Source organism: Oryctolagus cuniculus, chromosome 2 (genome assembly GCF_051225735.1).
Source record: "Oryctolagus cuniculus isolate XC-2025 breed Fujian yellow rabbit chromosome 2, ASM5122573v1, whole genome shotgun sequence".
Lineage (NCBI taxonomy): Eukaryota > Metazoa > Chordata > Mammalia > Lagomorpha > Leporidae > Oryctolagus > Oryctolagus cuniculus.
Genome location: NC_142868.1, coordinates 185470542 through 185492702, shown reverse-complemented (window position 1 = coordinate 185492702; position 22161 = coordinate 185470542). Strand labels below are relative to the sequence as shown.

General features: G+C 35.9%; 1 non-coding gene and 1 pseudogene across 1 annotated transcript; both read left to right on the top strand.

Annotated features, from left to right (window-relative positions):
* Window positions 1–22161, top strand: part of LOC149128177 (E3 ubiquitin-protein ligase Mdm2-like) — a 192562-nt pseudogene that overhangs the window by 47627 nt on the left and 122774 nt on the right.
* On the top strand, window positions 7715–7821 carry LOC138848855 (U6 spliceosomal RNA). The gene has a single exon (XR_011387001.2). It is a non-coding gene; the product is annotated as a U6 spliceosomal RNA (small nuclear RNA).

The following is a 22161-nucleotide window of genomic DNA, read 5'->3' as shown; positions in this document are numbered from 1 at the left end:
AGATCATGCCTTTAAATTGTTCATCCTAGTACTGAGCACACCAAATCAATCACTATCAGCTAACTATGGTTATATAACTCCCTAGGAATGGAAATTTTCTTGGCATCAAATTCCAGTACCAATAACCAGTACTATCAGAAGTTCTCCAGGTAAACCTGACATTTTTATCTGCTATATGAACTCATCAGAATCATTTGCACAATTATCATTTAGTTCCTTTCACACCAGGCACTGCTCCTTTGTTAAGATCAATAAGTTGCTCAAATTAGTGCCAACCTACAGTTTTTATTTTAGTTTTGTAGGGTCCTGTTTCAAGCCTTCCATATTTGCAAACTCAGGTCTGTTACCACTCAAATATGAATAACAGCTTGATATCTGTCATTAGGACAAGAAATTTTCCCCTTATACTTATACTGCTTACAATGCAAGTGACTGAATTCCCAAGTCACTATTGGATGTAGACTCTGTTACAAACATTCTTTATCACAGCAGTTTCCAACCCTGCTTCTTTTTTTTTGTTTTGTTTTGTTTTTTAACTTTTATTTAATGAATATAAATTTCCAAAGTACAGCTTATGGATTACAATGGCTTCCCCCCTCCATAACTTCCCTCCCACCCGCAACCCTCCCCTTTCCCTCTCCCTCCCCCCTTCCATTCACATCAAGATTCATTTTCAATTCTCTTTATATACAGAAGATCAGTTTAGCATATATTAAGTAAAGATTTCAACAGTTTGCACCCACATAGAAACACAAAGTGAAAAATACTGTTTGAGTAACAGTTATAGCATTAAATCACAATGTACAGCACACTAAGGACAGAGATCCTACATGAGGAGTAAGTGCACAGTGACTCCTGTTGTTGACTTAACAAATTGACACTCTTGTTTATGGCATCAGTAATCACCCTAGGCTCTTGTCATGAGTCGCCAAGGCTATGGAAGCCTTTTGAGTTCACCAACTCTGATCATATTTAGACAAGGTCGTAGTCAAAGTGGAAGTTCTCTCCTCCCTTCAGAGAAAGGTACCTCCTTCTTTGATGACCTGTTCTTTTCTCTGGGATCTCACTCACGGAGATCTTTCATGTAGGGTTCTTTTTTATTTTTATTTTTATTTTTTTTTTGCCAGAGTGTTTTGAAAAAAACTATTAGCAATGGTCAAGGAAAAAATGGTGGTTTTTGTTTGTTTTTTCTTTGGTTAAAAAGTTAATACAAATACTTCAGGGAACTTGGTTATTATGTTACGAACTTTTTAAATGCAGAGGAAATACAGCAAATGTACAGACTTGACAAATGCAATGCAATCTGTTCTGTAGAGAATAAGTTGCATGTTTAGACATGACTAAAATGTTGAATCTAGTTATCTGTAGAAAGTACTATATGCCCATAACCTTTGATAATTATATTGTGATTCATCTGTCTGGAACAAGGGCTATGTAAGATTCACATAATTGGGAAATAAATCGAAAATACAAGAGTCAAGTATAGATGACTCATTCATGAGCCTGCCTAAGAATGCACAGCCAACCAAGCCCCCATCAGCCCTACAGTTCAAATGGCACATTTGTATGGATAAGAAAAAGGCAATGCCTGTTCCTTTTGACATTGCACAACCATCTGAGGAAAATACACATTGGTTGTAAGTACAGAAGCAAACCATGCCCCTAGAATTGTAGTGTACAACTGGCACAACTACACTGCAACCCTGGACCATGTGACCATAGTGAGTCAGATTTCTGTCATGCTTCTGTGCCCCACACTCCCTTGTTCTCCTTAGTGGTATATGGGAAGTCCATACATGGAGGAGTAGGAAGTGTGATGCCTGAGCACATGGAGTGCTTTGGAGATCCGGTGATGGCAGGATATCATGGGCCTGTGGTAAACAGAACTGAAGCTATGATTCAGAACTCAGCAATTAGAATGCACACTTCCAATAATCAATTTAGAAGAAGGAGCAGTGTAGTGGCCCAGTAATTTAAAGTATAGCTTGCATAACTGGTATCCCATGCTACAGCGCTGGGTGGAATCCCAGCTACTACTTTCCATCCGTCTTCCTACTAACATAACAGGAAAGGCAGAAGCATATGGCCCACATACTTGGGTCCCAGACACCCATGTTGGAGATTCAGGTAGAGTTCCTGGCTCGTGGCTTCAGCCTGGCCCAGACCTGGCTATTGCAGACACTTGTGAAGTGAAGCAGTGTATGGGAGATGCCTCTCTCTCTCCCATCCCCTTCCCCTCTCTGTCACTCTGCCTTTCCAAACATCTTATAATTAAATGAAGAAGAATAGTTTTGTGCTGAAAAAAAAATTGGTACCTGGGAAACTACTGTTCATTGCACCTTTCCCTGATAAGGGAACAGAGAAGAGCCAAGTCCTCACATTTTTTGGGAGCTGAGAATAAGCCAAGAGAAAAGAGGCTGACAAATGGTCCATAGTTAAAAATCTGAATCAAAAGTTCCCATTCCCCAAACATTCCTAGATGCCCCCAGGGAGCCACTTTCTGGTATTTCCTGTGTAGCTCTCCTTGATCTTGGTAAATACAGCCACAGAGCTAAGTATTTCAGTTTTAAGCAAGGGAGATAGGAGACTCCATTTCAGTGCACACAATTTGACCATGATTGAGAGTATGTTGATTGTGCCCTGGTTTCTGTAGGACTCATGAATTCCTGGGCAGTGGGTTGTAAGTTTTCCTGCCAATTGACCATGTCTAATACCCAGTAATTGGGAGTAGAGAAATTCATCCCTCATCTGCTTCTTCTTGTAATAAAAACGCCAGGGTTTTGGAATTAGAGTGAAAACATGTACTGGTGCTAGTTTCATAAATAAAAAGTTAGAAGAAAGTCAATGCTAGAAACTCTCTCTGTGAGCATTGCTGGGCCGCTTGTACTTTTTTCCCTTACTCTATTTCATGGATTCAGAAATCAAAGGGTACCAGATGAAAAACTTTCTTTGGTCTGGATATTCACCTGTTAGCACAGATCTCATCTAAAAAAAGTATTTGCACAGATCCTATTTCTTTTTCTATGCTTATTTTTGATGTAAATGACTTGCTAGCATTGAACTTCATTAACTCTAAAATATGTAAGGCTTGTCTTTTTTTTTTGTTTTCAACATTCAGAAGTGTTTCTTAAATTATAAAGATGTTATTTCTAGCAAGACTAAAGTCACAGCATGCAGGTGATTTGGGGCACAGTCACCTACTTTCCATCATTCCTTAAACTAACACTAAATGTAAAAGCAAATGCTACTGCACATTTTCCATATACATGAAGAAGACTCTTTTTTTCCAATTGCAAAGTTTTCTATCATAATATCATTTGGGTATTACTTTTATTTCCTTTTCAAAATTTTCTCATCTCTGCTTACTTAAAACACACTTTAGAAACTTATAGGAGCACTTATTCCCTAAAGATACCTCAAAGAGAATGTTATTTTTCCAAAGCATGAAGAGAAGGCAGCATCAACAGGGGGCCTTAGATTTTAGCATAGGTTGGGGGTGGTAGGGAAATCAGGGAAATTGAGTGAACACGGAAGATGGAGAGGCGGTTGTACCATTGACACTTGTCAACACTTGGGCTTCACTTCTAATCTAACTTCAGTCCCTCCCATCTCCCACACTCTGATACAAATGACTTCCAACAGAGGAGCTCTGATGATGCAGCACTTTCTCTAAACCTCTAGGGGCTAGCATTGGCTGCCTGACTAACTGCCTGCATTCTTCAGACTAAAATCTAGTGCCTTCATGATCTTCCATTTCCAACCTATATTACTACCAATTAGAATTCGGAACAAAGCATTCTCACCAGCTGACTAGTCACTACTGGTTTTGAATACCAAGTCATCATTTTATCCTCCTGAAAGCTGTATACAGAGCAGCAGTTCCAAAAAGGAGAAATACACCAATGCACAGGGCAACCAGTTGGGTTACACAGAATCCAAAGAGATCATTCAGTTTTTAGAGGTTTTCACAATGTTTGACTTCTAATTCCATTATGTTTTACAACACCTATGCATGCTTTAGGTGAATATGACAAGTGTCAACACCTTCTACTTTCAATCTCTTGATGATTGTTAAAATGATGTATTGAGCATCTGTGATGTTTCAGATTCTCACTAAGCATTTACTTATTTAATGTGTATAGTGATTCAGTACGACAAGGCAGCGATTATTCTCATTTTGCAGATGAGAAAACACTGCGCTAATTAGAGTAAATGAACTATATAAGGACAATCATTATATCAACCAGGATTAAAGTTTAGGTTTGTTTTACTTCTTAGTCAAGTTGAGCTTCCTGGAAGAGGTGGTTTATACTTTAGATCAAATGGAATTCTATCAATCACTTAGTTTTCTACATTTTTTTGATAACTTACTTTCAGGCTTATCACTGAAAGTTTTTTAAAATGCATTTAATTTCAATGTTGCAGCAGAAATCCACCATACTTATACTGTTTATGAAAGCACTGGCAAATTTTAGGCAGCCACAGAATACATATAAATTGCTGTTTTATCTCCTCCTAACATTGACCCCAGTATATACTTGGTGATTTAGGTCTCTTAAAAGCATGATGAAAAACATGCCTGGGCTCAGGTTTGCACAAGTGTTTCTGGAGATTGAGAAATATGACAATTTGGATAAGGTCATCAGGAAAGCCATTACTCAAGCAAGACCTCTGAATATTCATGCATAAAGTCTAGAACGAGGTGCCACATATGGACTAAAATCTGGCAGAGAAGGATGTTCAGTTTCTCTCTTCAAGAAATTTAAACTCTGATCTTGTTGCATCTCCCAGTGCATTCCTTCTAGCCTATACCAAACCACCAATGATGTAAATAAAACATTCAGGATTCTTGCAGAAATGTGACTCCACTATCCTTCATGTAATAATGCAGCACTTTGTAACAAGCTTTATAATGAGGCTATGAATTAAAGTGATGCATGGTTTTTCTGAGGTACAATATGCATCACAACAGCCTTTATTAACAATTTAAAACCATATAATGTGCTTTATAAGCTAATAAAGTAACTGCCTCTAAATGATTTATCAAATATGAATAATGCATCCAGAAATAACTTACAGGAACAGGGCCAGACTCCCTTGCTCCTCTGTTAGCTGGCTTTCTCCACAGATGACAATAAAGATACATGGGAGCTGGGTTACTGAGCTTGGGCCACTCAAACCAGCAGCCCCTGTTCTACCAGGAAGCCTGAGTTCTTTCCAGAGACTTCCTGCCTAGCCTCCTGTTCCCTGAATTCCAGCCATGCTTTCTGCCTCTTTCCACTTCAGTCTCTGTATCTACCTTTTAATCCATCCTTCTCCCATTTCAGGGTCTTCCTCATTCTCTCATCATGTCTTCTTAGCTAGAAAGGTTAGGGGCTATCCAGACAATTTCCATACAGGAGCAGACCTATGTAGTAGATGAAACAGTAGAATAAGTAATCAGGGGAGAATGCTGAGGGCTTGTAGCCCAGAAGAGGATGATGTCTTATCCTTTCTCTAGACTATTAGGACAGTCACAGGAAAATTTAAAACCTCCCAAATCCCTAAATACTACTAGATTTGTCTACTGAACACTTCCTTTTTTAAATTCTGACACTGATTATTCTAAGACTCAAAGCTTGTTAGGATATCAGTCTAGCCTTCTTGGAGGAATTTTATTTTAGAAACACATAGACATATATACAAAACTAAAAGCACAGTGGAGAAAGTACACAGCAGACTCGTAGAATGGCAGATGTCCTAAACAGCACTCTGGCCTCAGAATCAGCCCTTAAGGCATTCGGATCTGGCTGAAATGCCCATCAGAGTATTTCAGGCATGGAAAGCCAAGACACTCTGGGGAAAAAAAAAATAACCAACCTACATGAAAGGTCTCTGCGAGTGAGATCCCAGTAGAAAGAACGGGCCATCAAAGAAGGAGGTACCTTTCTCTGAAGGGAGGAGAGAACTTCCACTTTGACTATGACCTTGTCTAAATAAGATCAAAGTCAGCGAACTCAAGAGGCTTCCATAGCCTTGGAAACTCATGACTAGAGCCTAGGGTGATTACTGATGCCATAAACAAGAGTGTCAAATTGTTAAGTCAACAACAGGTGTCACTGTGTACTTACTCCTCATGTGGGATCTCTGTCCTTAATGTGTTGTCCAATGTGAATTAATGCTATAACTATACTCAAACAGTATTTTACACTTTATGTTCTGTGTGAGTGCAAACTGATGAAATCTTTACTTAATATATACTAAATCGATCTTCTGTATATAAAGATAATTGAAAATGAATCTTGATGTGAATGGAATGGGAGATGGAGCAGGAGATGGGAGGAGTGCGGGTGGGAGGGGAAGTTATGGGGGGGAATCCATTGTAATCCATAAACTGTGCTTTGGAAAATTATATTTACTAAATAAAAGTTTAAAAAAAAAGTTGCAAGGTACTATTGCTCCTATTTAACAAGGAGAACAAACTAGCTCTACAGATAATCATCAGATAGTCTTAAAAGCTGTATTTCCAAAAATTATGAAGATTTGCTAGGAGAATAGAGACCCAGGATTACCACAATATCTGCCATAGAACATGAGGAGATTGAACCCAACATAGGCAAGAACACTGACGAAACATTCAGCTTTCCACAAGTTTATGAAATCTATTTGTGAGCTAATCAATAGATTAGCATCCTCAATGGCCATAGTCAAAGAATGAATATATAACACAAAAACACAATGAACTATGTGCCACAGGCAACACGCAAGGTAGAAAAGCTGAGGCAAATCCCTCTTCACAAGTGCTTATCAGTTGTATTCTGAAAGTTGGTAATGGGCAACAAGGCGATCTCTGGCAGCACAGAAAGTAGGGGTTATGGTGGAATCTACTATATAAGAAGATTCCTTAGGAATCCAAAAAGCTTAGAGCTACTCTCTAAAGTGGAGGGAGAGGTCTCCCAGCTTTCTGAAAATGGCAGATAATATTGAAAGCATGAATATCTCATTTTGTAATATCATTTCTGTTTTCAAGAAAAGTAAAATGAAAAAAAAAAAAAAGATTTTACATCCTGAAGCCCTCAGTTTGATACCATAATAATAATATATTTTTAAATTTATTTGACAAATAGAGTTAGACAGTGAGAGAGCAAGAGAGAGAGAAAGGTCTTCCTTCTGTTGGTTCACCCACCAAATGGCCACTACGGCTGGCACGCTGCACCGATCTGAAGCCAGGAGCCAGGTGCTTCTTCCTGGTCTCCCATGCGGGTGCAGAGCCCAAGCACTTGGGCCATCCTCCACTGCATTCCCAGGCCACAGCAGAGAGCTGGACTGGAAGAGGAGCAACCGGGACTAGAACCTGGTGCCCATATGGGATGCCAGCGCTGCAGGTGGAGGATTAACCAAGTGAGCCATGGTGCTGGCCCAATAAGCCCCCTAATAATAATAATAATAAACAGATCTGTGGAATATCTATACTGTTTATGCTCCAAGAATTTTCAATGGAAAATCCTAATATGTCCCTCAATAATTTGAAATCAGAGTGAACCAAATCAATCTAACCTGTAATAATACCCTGATTCTGGTCATCAAAATATCAAACTCACATATCCCTTGCCCCCATACAGCCCTATCAACAGAAATGTTATATTGTTCTTTCAAATTAGAGATATTTACCTTACTATATTGTTCTTTTTTTTTTTCACAAGACAGTTGGCATTAAATAAACATTTCAAGGCATGTGGTTAGTTCAGTAACACATGCACTAAAACTTGAATGATACAAGAGATTATCATGGTACCTGAAAAAAGATTACAAAAAGACATTCATGAAATGTCACACATTTTAAAACCGAAAAGAAGGAAGTCCTTAACTGTAAGGATTGTAGTCTTGTGTGTAGAGAATCTCAAAGACTCCACAAGAATAATTAAAATAAATTAATAATAAACAAAGAAACTGTTCAAACTAATGAATGGTTGTTTCAGTATGGTTTCAGGATGTAAGGTCAATATACAAAAACCAATAGTGGTTTCTGTGTAGCAAAAATTATATGTAGCAACATGGATTATCTTAAAAAGAAATTAACAAAACCAGCCAATTTACAACAGCAACAAAATCTGTCTATGGATAATTTAACAAAGGAAATGGATTGCATATGCTACGAAAACTATTAAACACTAGTAAAAATTTGAAAAGGACAAAGAAAGAGAGAGATCCTTTTTGTTCATGAATTGAAAGAATCAATACGGTACTAATAGCTGTATCTTCAAAGGCAATCTATGGATTCAATGTGATCTCTATCAAAATACCAATGGTGCTCTTCACAGAACTAGAAAATATAATCCTAAAATTCATAGAGCTCTATAAAAATCCGTGAATACTTACATCAATCTTGAGTAAAAGAAACAAAGACATGCATTGGATAGGAGTCTGTTTGATAAATGATGTGGGAAGAATTGGATGTCCATATTCAGAAGACTATAACTGGTACTCATGACTCACTATTTATAAAAATCATCCCAAAGCAATTGAAGACTTAAATATAACACCTGGAAGTATAAAATGATGGTAGGGCAGCATGGGAGAAATGCTCTAAGACATTGAAATAGCAATGTTATTTTGAATAGGAACTTAAAAGCACAGGGAACAGAAACAAAAACAAATATAATTACATAAAATTAAAAAGAATCTGCACAGCAAAAGAAACAATCAACAGAATGAAAATAAAACCTACAGTATGGGAAACATTATTTTAAACCATACATATGGTAAGGACTTAATAGCCAGGTACTCAAATCAATAGCTAAAAAACAAATAGCCTCATTTAAAAATGCGCAATAGGAATAGACATTTGATACAGCAGTGAGGATACAAATTGGGATGCCCACATCTTATTTCATTGAGAACGAGTATGAAGTTTTGCTTAGTTCTAATCCTAGCTTCCTGCAGTATGCATCCTTGGAGGCAGCAGGTGATGGATCAAGTACTCGAATCTCTGCAAACAATGTAAGAGACCTGGATTGATTTCCTTGATCCAGCCATTCATTTAGAGAGCAAACCAGATAATGGAATATCTTTCTCTTCTTTCCCTCCATCTCTTTCATAAATGTAATAAATATGTATTTTTAAAAGTTCACAGAAATGAGATTAAAAGGCAAGAAAAATAAATTTTAAAAGGACAAATAGATTAAAATAGGTATTTCTCATAAGAAGACATGCAAATGACCAGCATATATATGAAAGAATTTGCATGATCATTAGTCATCAGCGAAATGCAAATGAAAAGGACAAGGAGATATCTAACTTCCTCCAGCTGGAGGGCTCTTATTAAAAAACAGAGAATTACAAGTGCTGACAAGCATGTAGGGAAAAGTGAATCCATGCACATTGTTGGAGGAAGTTTAAGTTAGTACATCCACAGTGGAAAACAGCATGGAGGTCCCTTAAAAATCAAAACTAGAACCACTCTCTGTTCCAACAACCCTGCTACTGGGTAGAAACCCCAAAGAATTGAAACAGGTATGTTGAAGAGACATCTACATACCCATGTTGAATACATCACCATTTATAATAGCCAAGATATGGAATCAAACTAAATGTTAATCAACAAGTGAGTGAATAAAACAATGTTGTATACATGCATAATAGAATACTATTTAGCTGTTAAAAGGGTGAAATTCTGCAAATTATGGCAATGTATGTGATTGGCATATATAGCAAGTAGAAGATTTCAGTCACATAAAGACAAATTCTGTATGATCTCTGACCATATGTGAAATCTAAGAAAGTTAATCTCATCAATGGTGAGAGTAGAATGATGGTTACCTGAGGCTGCGGCAAGACACAGTGTGGGAGAGGTGGAAACATTTTGGTCAATCAATACTAAGTTACACTAAATAAAAGAAATAAGATCTGATGTTCTGTTGTACAGTAGAGAGATTGTATATAATAAAAATGTACCATATATTTCAAAAATGCTATCATAGGATATCAAACTTTTTCACTACAAAGAAATGAAAGTATTAGAGAAGACTGATATGCTCACCACGATTAGAACATTTAACAGTGCAGATATGTATTGAAAGATGACATGGTATTGATCTGGGAAAGTATAGCTGGCTGATCTGGAGGTCATAGAACACAAGCCCCCACACTATGTGATTCTACACACCTACTTGTTATTCAGAACCTCCCCGTACCTGGTGACTACAGCGAAGGTGCACCTGAACACTCAGTCCCCTTCCAACCTCATAAGAGGCTGGTGATTGGTGAAAGTGCCCTCTTCCACGGACCTCCCCTCCCCCTCTCCTCCTTCTGGCCCACTCTACTGGCATGTGTATGTGTTTGCTTTCTCACTTTTTCAATAAGCTATCATTCTGTACACCGTGCATGTGCCTGTAATGAGAATGTTTCTGTAGGTGCAAGACAAGGACCTGAAATAGAAATTAAACTGCACCTCTGCCACTTCAGTACCCCATAAATATGTAAAAAATTTTGTGTCAACTACAAGATACAGCTTCGAAGCATACAATGGAGCAAGGAAATACAGTCACAGTTAAGAGGAGAAACACTCAAGAGACGGTCCAGACGGAATAAAAAGACAGGTAAATTAGAATAAGTATAATGCATCTCCATTTTTGCCCATGGTAGAATGACTTCTACTAGACAAACCCTTTTACAATAACTATAAAAGAGAAGAGCATATGGTAGCCAAATGTTATTCAAGCAGGAGAAAACAGGTAGCACAAGATTCTGAACCTGACAGAATGAGAATTTATGAAATTATCTCCTTGTTCACTCAGTTCTCTGCATGGGGAAAATTTGTCAGTTTGGGCAAAACTCACATAGCTCTAGAAGAGCAAACAAACGATAGTCTGTCATAAAAGTTAAGAAGCATATATCATAGCTTGTGACAATTTAAATGGGCCAAATATATGATAATGGGGAGGTAGGACTGGGAATAAAAGGATACAGAATTCATTGCAAATTGCTCCTATCAGTCTATAGTTGAGAGACAGGTGGTCTATGTTCAGGAAGTTACAAAGCAAGGCAGTCAACTAAGATTTTAAAAAAGCCAATGAATAGAGGGAAAGGACACACTTTAGTGTGAGATCTACCCTACACTCAGCCCAAAGACAACTAAAATAAAAATTTAACATGATCCCCAGATGAGATCAAGTTTGGAGATTATGTTCCAGAAGTTAGAAAAGCTAAGGAAAGTGGGAATTACACAAATCTGAGTCAAAAAATTGAAAAGAATGTAATAGATATAAGTACTTAGCTTTTATTGGCACTAATTGCTGAGGCAAGAATAAATATTTTGCACAATTGAATAGAAAATGATTTTGCACTGAATTATTAAGAAAAAAAGCTCATATGGTCATGGTAAAGTGGAGTTTTGGTAAAATGTTAAATAATAAGTAGAATATCATGAATGTAAATATTCTTAATAAAATATTTTCAGGGGCTGGAGCTGTGGCATAGTGGGTAAAAGCCACCACCTGCAGTGCTGGCATCCCATATGGATGCCAGTTCAAGTCCTGGGTGCCCTACTTCTTATCCAGGTCTCTGCTATGGCCTGGAAAAGCAGTCAAAGATGGCCCAACCCCTTGGGCCCCTGCACCCACATGGGAGACCTGTTAGAAACTCTGGGCTCCTGGCTTTGGATCGGCACAGCTCTGGCTGTTGTGGCCAACTGGGGAGTGAACTAGCAGATGGAAGACCTCCCTCTCTCTCTCTCTCTCTCTCTCTGACTTTCCTCTCTCTCTGTGTAACTCTTTCAAATAAATAAATCTTTAAAAAAAAAGATTTGCAAATACATGACACAAGTAAGTCAGCCAAATTGCACAGTAGTCAGCTAACAATATTTTTCCCTATACAGAAACATTGGGATATAATTAGAAATGGTCAGAACCAATTCTGTAAGAACTGTAAAGCATAGGAATACAAATACATCTTCCAAGTACTAAACACTCTTCTCACTTGTTAATTGCAATACTTCATAATAACAAAGATCTGCAATCCACCTAGATGTCCATCAATAGAAAAATGGGTAAAGAAATTGAGGCCATGCTATATGTAATAAGCCAGGCATAGAAAGACAAATACCATATTTTTTCTCTTATGTGCATGAGTATACACACAAATTTGTTGATGAATATACAGAATGTGGATGCTATATTTTTGGCATTTATATATAAACATATATATAAACATAGACATATATATATATATATATATCCACTGAGTTATACTCCTAATATAAAAATATACCATGTTTCTGAATTTATGATCTTTGCCATAAATCCCACATTATGTGCTATCAATATATCCACCCTTGCTTTCACAGAAGTATATCTATGGATATAAAATGTTTATATATGAACTGAATTTAAAAAATTGTTAAAAGGCATTAAATAAGTATACTCATTGAACATTTTACAACATTTATATTCTTTATTTTTAAAATTTTATTTAAATTATACAAGTTTCATGTATTTCATATATCCAGATATAGGAAAATAGTGGTACTTCCTACCCTCCCCTCCCTCAGGCCCATGTCCCAACCCTTTTTTCTCCTCCCTCTCACATTCCTACTCTTAATTTTTACAAAGATCTATTTTCAGTTTACTTAATGATTGTATAGGTAACCCTACACTAAGTAAAAGAGTTCAGCAAATAGTATGAAGAAAAAAAAACACATTTTTCCTCAGTGGAAGAGACAAGGGCTATAAATAATCATCATACCTCCAAATGTCCATTTCACTCCAATATATTACATTCTAGGTACTCTGTTAGTTACCTCAGATCAGGGAAAATATGTAATATCTGTGTTTTGGGGACTTACCTATTTCACTAAGTACAATGGTTTCTAGTTGTGTCTATTATGTTGTAAAAGACAAGATTTCAATTTTTTTTTCTGCTGAGTGGCACTCCATAGTGAATATATACCATAATTTCTTTATCCAGTCAACAGTTGATGGAAGTCTTGGTTTATTCCATATCTTAGCTATTGTGAATTGTGCCACAATGAATATGGGGTACAGAGGACTCTTTCATATGCTGATATCTTTTGATTAGTGTAAATTTCCAGAAGTAGGAAGGCTGGATCATATGATAAGTCTATATTCAGATTGCTGAGGTATCTCTATACTGTATTCCATAGCGGCTGCACCAGCTTACATTCCCACCAACAGTGGATTAGGGTACCTCTTCCCCCACATCCTCAATGGCATTTATTATTTGTTGATTTCTGTATGAGAGCCACTCCAACTGTAGTGAAGTGAAATGGATCAAAGACATAAATCTACGACTGGATACCATCAAATCACTAGAGAACTCGGCAAGGCATTGTCATAGGCAAAGACTCTTTGAAAATGACCCCAGAAGCACAAGCAATCAAAGCCAGCATTCACAAATGAGATTACAACAAGCTGAGAAGCCTCTGCACTGCAAAAGAAACATTCAGTAAAGTGATAAGACAACCAATAGAATGGGAGAAAATATTTGCAAACTACACAACTGATAAAGGTTTAACATCCAGAAGCTATAAAGATCTCAAGGAATTCAACAACAGGAAAACAAACAATCCAGTTAAGAAATGGGCAAAGTGCTTGAACAGGAATTTTTCAATAGATGAAATTCAAATGGCCAACAGTCACTTGAAAAAATGCTCAGGATCACTAGCCATCATGAAAATGCAAATCAAAACCACAGTGAGATTTCACCTCATTGCATATTTTGCTTTTCTATATTACTTGAAATATTTTTAAATAAAAAGAAAAATGGGCAAAAATCCTCATAGAACAGTTGAAGATGGACAGCAGCCAAGCAAAATATAAATCAAGAAAATGACAAGTGAATCACAGAAATAATTCCTACTGTTTATTTTTCTTATTTTTACTCTGTGTGGTGAGGGTCATGAAGACAGCCACACATGTTCCCAGGTTTGGAGCTAGAAAACTGCTGACAGAGGGAGCACAGCGGATCTTGTTCACAGATGGCTGTTTCTATCTCCACTGACCTGTCTGAGGGCTGCCTGCATGACTGATGCAAGTCATTATCTCTGTTTTATCTAAATCTGAACTCTGGGTAGAAACATGATAAGCATTTTGAAAACTCTGTGAGGTGAAAGAAGAAATTGATGCTGCTTGGGAAAAAGTTTAACAGATGGTCTACAGTTTGAGATGAAAAGGGAAGGGAAGGAAATCGGCATGTTCAAAGGTTTACATATATATTGGAAAGCCACACACATGCCAGTAGCCTCACAAAGCTGCTCAATAGAGAATGGGGCATCATGTAAATGAAGACTAAGGCAGAGTTTTGAATGCCCTGGGTAAATGTCAAAGAGCACCCCATCTCAGAGCCAATCCACCAAGACTGGACAAGGAATCCTGGTATTCAGCAAAGTCTCTGAAGGAAACTCTAACTATTGATCATTTATAACAAGCATTATGGCCTCTTATAAATTGTTTGGAAAGGTTACTGAACAGCTAAAGTTATCAAAAATAAGCAATATTAATTTCTATATTATTATAAAAATCTGTTTTTCTGATTTAACTTGTAATATCTGATTTTCAGTTTTTAGGGGGAAAAGTAAGAAAAACACAAAGAAGTAGGAAAATATGATCCACTTTAAAACAACAGATATTTTATTTACTAAACAAAGATATTATATTAGCTGAATTAAATATGCTCAAAAATCCAAATAATAACTGAATATAACTATGTAACTACTAAATTGAAAAATATGCTGCAAGGGTTCAACAAAGTCAAGCATGAAAAATCCTCAACAGATTCAATTACAGAAGTACTGCCTACTTCTAAATGACCCAGGCTAGCATCAGAAGAAAAAAAAAGAAGAATGAAAATTAGGGAAGAGGAATGGAGCCTAAGGGGCCAGAGGGACTCTACATAAATAAAGTCGGGAAGAGGCACAAAGAATATCTGAAGAAATAATAGCTAGAAACTTCCCACATTTGATGGAAGATACAAATCTACAGATCCAGAAACTTTAATGAACTTCAAATAGGGATAAACTCCAAGACATTTCATTAAATTTAAATTTTTGAAATCTAAAGAGAAAATCTTGAAAACATCAAGAGTGAGTGACCCTCACTCAAGAGGGGTACTCAACTCAATTGTCTTATGTTTCATCAGGAACCCTGGTGACCAGAAACTAATAAAATATCATGTTTAAAATGATGAAATAATAGAAAACAAGAGGAAGGTAACCAAGAATTCTATAAATGGAAAATTAATTCTTCTAAATGAAGGTGGAATTAAGGCATTTCCAGATAAACAAATGCTAAGGAAGCTTGTTACGAATGAATCACCCTACCAGAAATCTAATAGGGAACTCATCAATTTGAAATCAAAGGATATTTGGTAGTAATGCAAAGCCCTTTGGAAAAAACAAATATCTGAGGACAGCTTTCCATGAACAACCAAATTTTCTGTCATTCTCTCTTATTTTGTCCTCAAACTACCAAATTTAGGGGCCTAATGCTGTGGCTTAGTAGGCTAAGCATCCACCTGTGGCACCAGCATCCTATATGGGCACTGGTTCTAGTGTTAGCTGCTTCTCTTGTGATCCAGCTCTTTGCTTATGACCTGGGAAAACAGAGGTGGCCCAAGTGCTTGAGCCCCTGCACCCATGTGGGAGACCAAAAGAAATTCCTGGCTCCGGGTTTAGATCAGCCCATCTTTGGCCATTTCTACCTCTAAAATAAATAAATAAATAAATAGTTAAGAAAAGAGTTGCAGATTGATGCCTCCTCACATGGGGCACCGAGGATGTTAGGAAAAGAGGCAAAAAAGAGAGGACGCAATGTACAAATTTACAGCCAGACTGAATTTATTAAGAGAAAATAAATTCATGGAGGTGGGTGACCAACTGCCCAAGTGCACATTGACTGAACACTTTGCAGAAGGCCCCAAAACCTAGGGTCCAGGCATTTTGATATTTTAGGAGAGCTAGGGATGGGGTGGGGATAGGGAGCATCAGGAAGAGGGGGATTCCTGGAACTGGTCTTTCAAGTGTTCCAGCAACTGGTCTTTCAGGTGGCTTTGGGAAGTGGGGTATGAAGGCAATAGGGTGTGAGACCCAATTGAGATTCAAGGGCAAGGAATATAATCCAATGTTTATCTATCTTTCGAGCAATGAGCAAGAATGGCTGAAACTTATGTCTTTATCCCATCAGTGCAAACAAAATATGTATACCAAAATATGGGGTGCAGCAAAGGCAGTGCTCAGTAAAATTATAAATAAACACATAGATCTCAAATCAGCTATCTAAGGATTAGGTTTAAGGAATTAGTAAAAGAAGAAACAAATTAAACTTAAAGCTAACAGAAAGAAAGGAATACCAAAAAATATGGTGGTGGTAAGTGAAAAAGAAACTGAATAGACAACAGAGAAAATCAATAAAAGCAAAAGATGATGTTCTGAAACATCTATAAAACTGAAAAAAAGCATTAGTCACAAAAAACAGAAATACTCCCACAAATAACTAAAATCATAAATTAAAATTAGTATACTACTTTTGCCCTGACAAGGAGAATTATAAGAGAATATTAGAAACACACATATTACTAAATCTCACTCAAAAAAAAAAAAAAAAGAAAAAGAAAAAAAAGATGTGCCAATCTATTACAAGAGAATGAATCATAATAATAAAAAAACTAAAAATGAAAATCTAAGACAAAATAGCTCCATGATGCATTCTCTACAATATTTACATAATTAACATCAATCATTGTCAAACTCTCTTGAAATTACAGAAGAGAAAGGACTATTTCTTAAGTCATTTAATGAAGCCAGTATTGCATGATAATAAAGTAACATAGAGACATAACAAGAAAAGAAGATTTCAGGCCCATATCCATTATGATTACACAATCACAAATCCTCAAAAAACACTGACATTAAATTCAAAGTTATTAAACATTTTATTCAAAGAATATTAGGATAATTGGTTCAATATAAGGAAACTAATCACTATTAATACCTCATAATAGCATTGTGAGGGGTCAGATGGGTTAATAGGCAGTCAGGGTGGTCCCAATAAAATTTAAGGTGTAAAATGTTTGTGTCATTCCCCAAAAGAACATTATATTTAGCAATAACAAAATGTCCTCCTTCCTGGTGGAATCTCCAAATTTACCATGAGAATAGCAAGGGAGTGGTGATTCCATCTTCCTGAGCTCAGTCTATTGTGAAAACAAGTTACATATCCCACACTTCAGCATGGATTTTAGTTTTGCCATGAGCAAGCCAGATAGGATAAAGGATTGTGTATCAGCTCCTTTGGGATTTGTCCTTGCCTGGTAACTGAGTGCCACTCTGATTGTCAAGCTTCTATTTTCCTTCAAAATCATATTTAAAAACCCCAGTGCTACAGTTTCTCTTGGTTCTTTCCCTCTCTTGGAAGCCCTCCTCCACAACACTCTGGCTGGATGTCTTTGATGCTAATAAATCTTTTTAAATCTCTCTGCTGTCCACTTGGAAATTCTTCCTCCATGTGAGACAAAGAAATGAGGTAACAATAATTTTCTCCACTGCCATTTTCCCATAACAGTATGAAAGAAAATATTACCATCTTACTTGACAAGAAAAGTAGATTTTATGAAATCTAAGACCCGTTTTCATGATAAAATATTCAGGAAACTAGGGATAGAAGTGGAATTCCTCCAATTCATATGAAATTGAAAGGGACCCCAATGAGTAAAAATATTGAAAAACAGGACAAAGTTATAGGGCTGAGACTTTCCAATACTAATTCTTGATTGAAAGCTCATTGAAATCTTAAGGTCCTTGCATACTGATAGATAGATACGAATGTAATAGAGTTGCGAGTTCATCAGTATACCCTGTCTATGGTCAATTGACTCTTGACTGGGTGCCAAGACTATTCAATGGTGAAAGAATATTCTCTTCAATAAATGGTACAGGGCAGCTGGAATGAAGGCAGACCATTAACTTCAAATTACAGACATAAGTAGTCTCTAAATGAAAGATTTAAACCTATACATAAACAAACACTAAAACCCATGGAAGAAAAACAAAAGTATACCATTATGAATTCAGATTTGGTAATATATGCTCATATATGACACAAAAAACATGCAAAAGGAAAAGGAATGGGACTTCATCCAAATTAAAAAAAAAATCTTGACTTTAAAAAGAACTATCAAAAAAGTGAAGAGGTAACCTGCAGAATAGAGAACCTACAGAAACTATAGAAAATATTTGCCAATCATGTGTTTGCAAGGAATATTTTATGTATATCTAAAATAAAAAAAACTCATAAAACAGGACATTAAACAACTTAAAAATAAGCAAAGTACTTGAAGAGACGTTTCCTCAGAGAAGATTCTGAAAGAGCCAGAAGATACATGAAAATACCTTCAACATCATTAATCGTTAGGGAAGTGAAAATAAAAACCACAATGATATACTTTAGCCAACGAGCAAATGTCACCATAATATTAAGGAAAATAAAAAACGTAAATAAGCATTGGTGAAGAGATAGAGAAACTGGAATACTTTTCACATTGCCAGTGAGAAGACAAAAGGATTAGTTTCTGAGCAAAGAAGCTTGGAGGTTACTCAACAAGTTAAAGATAGAATTATCTTATATACAACCCTGACATTTTAAGCATAATACAGAGATTCCTCAACTTAGGATGTTACTACTTAAATTTTTTTCAATGTTACAATACTGAAAAAGGGATACTAATTCAGTCGAAACCACACTTCAAATTTTGCCCTGCAATTTTTTCGCAGGCCAGCAGTACGTGTGCATATGGCTTCTGGTGATCCTGGGCAACAGCAGGGAGCAATCCAGGCTCTTACAAGGGTAAATTACAGATACCACTAAGCTATTCACATTGGAAAGTCAGGTGTTTTAGTGCACATTTTCAACTTGACATATTTTCAATTTTGGGTAGATTTTTTGGTATGTAGTCACATCACAATTTGAGAGCATCTGATGCCAAATGAGTTAAAACAGATACTCAAAGGACTGTATGTATGTGTGTGTGTGTGTGCGTGTTCATAAAAGCGCTATTCAGAATAGCCAAAAGGTGGATGAATGATTAAGCGATCTGCGGAACACATACACACAAACATATACACGGCAAAATTATTCAACTATAAAGAGAATGACATACAGATATATCTTTCATTATGGAGGGACCTATAAAACATCATGTTCGGTGCAAGAATCAGACAAAAAGACTAATATTGCATGATTCCAAATTTGAACTGTGCAGAATAGACAAACTTAGACAAACTCATAGAGATGAGAAAATTTTAATTACCAGATGCTGAGGGAGGGGTATATGGGGAGAACCTTTCTAATGGATAAGAGATTTTAATTTGGAGCAACAGCAAGATTTTGGAACTAGATAGAGGTGGCAGTTGAACAACATGAATGCACTGAATTTCTCCATGTTTAACTTTACATTATGTTCTTTTCACCACAATAACCTAACATACATGAGAAAAAATAAATACACCAAGGGGAAATATTGAGAAATTATATAATAAAAACATACAAAATTTATAGTTTCAGTAATTCATAGAATATTTAGACCAAAATCATTAAGGAAAAGGGTATAATAAAAGCAACTATCAACCAATTTGACAGACCTGGCATTTAGAGAACATTATAACCTTACACTGAAGAATACACATTAATTTCAAGCAAGCGTGAAACCTTAACTAAGATAAATCATATGCTGAGCTTAATAAATATTACATAATTAAAAGTAGCATAGCATATTTTCTGAACAAAATGTTACTCAATTAAGAATCAATAGCAATAAGATTATGAAGCAAATCCCCGAATATTGGAAAAATTAAATCAAATAATCCATGGATAAAGCATAAATCACAAAGGAAATCAGAAAATGTTTAAAACTAAATGGTAATGAAAATACAGACTATAAAAATATGTGAAATATAGCTAAACATTAATTAAAATGGATTTTTAACTTTAAATGCCCATGTTAGAACAGTATAAAATTGTCTTATATTCTAAGGCATAAAACAAGCCAAAGAATAAAGTAAATCCAAAGAAAGAACATTTAAATAATAAAAGCAAAATGAATTGAATACAAAATGGACAAATGATACAGAATTCAATGAAATTATAAGATGTTTCTCTACTAAAGTTGAATTGTTAAAAATCCAAGAGGACTAATCAAGTAAAAAAAAAAAAAAATACTAACTGTGCAGTCAGTGTTTGGCCTAGTAGTAAAGATGGCAGTGATGATGCCCGTGACCAACAATGGAATACTTGTATTTGATCCCTGATGCCAACTCCTGATTCTAGTTTCCTGGTAATGTAGACCCTTGGTGGCAGCAGTGATAAATGAAGTAAACGAAGTGATTAAGTCCCTTAACTTCCTGCTTGGGGGATATGTGTTGTTTTCAGTTCTGCTTCCCTATTTTAGACAAGCCCAGCCCTGGCTACTGTGGACATTTGGAAGAGAGCAAATAGATAGGAGCTCTTTTTACCTGTCTCTATGTTTTCCAAATAAATATATTGTTTTAAAACTTTAAAAATAAAAAAGACAAACCCTCAGAGCTGGCACAGTGGTGCAAGTGTTAAGCCAACCTGACCTGCAATGCCAGCATCCCATATAAGCAATTGTTTGTGTCCCAGCTGCTCCATTTCTGATCCAGCTCCCTGAAAATGTACCTAGGAAATCAGTGGAAGGTGAACTAGGCATGTAGGCCCCTGGACCCAAGTGGGAGACCTGAATGAAACTCTTGGCTACTATTATTGGCTGGTTCAGTTCTGGCTATTGCACCCTTGGGGAGTCAACCTGTGCATGGAAGATTTCTCATTCGCAATTTCTCTCTCTCTTTCTCTGTTTCCTGCTCTCTATAACTCTGTCTTTCAAATGAATTAATAAATCTAAAACTCAGATTATCAATATTAGTATTGGAAAAAGAAAACACCACTATATATCTTAGAAACATTAGCCTGATAATGAGAGATTATAAACAGCCTAATGACAATGAAATATGAAAATAATGATTTTTTTCTTCAAACATCTGATGCAAGTATAAAGTAAAAATCTAAGTAACTCTATAACTTACTGAATCAGAGCCAGAAACATCGCCATAAAAATTTTTCTAGGTCTATATGAATTCGTCCACATATTTCATTAAAAATTTAAGGGAGAGTAATAGCAATCCACCACAAGTTCTCTCAGGAAATAGATGAGAAAGGAGCAATTCCCAATTGGTTTTATGTGGCTAATGTATGTTTTATGTAGCTAACATCGAAGAGAAATTTAAAAAATAATTACTGATCAGTATCTGACATAAGATAAGTGTAACATTTCTTAAATGTTAGCAAACTAAATCTAGGAATATATAATAAATTTGATATATTATAACTAAGCGATATTATCTCAAGAAGGCAAGGCAGATTCAATATAAATAAGTACTAGGCTTCTCCACATTTACATAATAAAGGTGAAATGTCAAACGATCATTATAAAGGAGAAAGAAATAGCATGCAACAAACTAGAAATTCTAGCAAACTAGAAATCTAGGAAACAATGAAAACATCACTACTGATAGAATGCATGTATAAAACTATACTTAATTAGGTTTCTGTTTTATAACAAATAGGAAAATTTTGTTTTCTTTGTTATTTACAAAATTATCAACATATTATAACCTAGGAAAGAACCTAATGAGAGATGTGAAAGATCTCCCAGTCGAAATGATTAAACTTTTGGTGAGTGAAATTTAAGTCCTTAATTAATGGAGGGATATTTCATGACTTCATGTTTCTGTTTGGGATTTTGAATATTAAAATAACAATTATTATTAAATAACTAGATATAACTCAAATGTATATCAATAAAAGATATAAAAGGTGATATATATTGAATTATAAAATTTTCTAGAGATGCAAACCAAATATATTAAAATTCTAAGAAGATTTTGTGGTGGCGATGAAGAAATTTATCAGTTTATTATAATGTTTATATGAAAAGAACATTAAATTTAATAGGCAAAAATAACAAATAGCAAAAGAAATAAATTGGAAGGCTTATACAAATAACTAGTAATACAGTGTAGCATCCTTGTATAATCAAAGAACTATAATCCACAATCATAAATATTCAGTTGATTGATTCTTGAAAAATGACAAATCAACT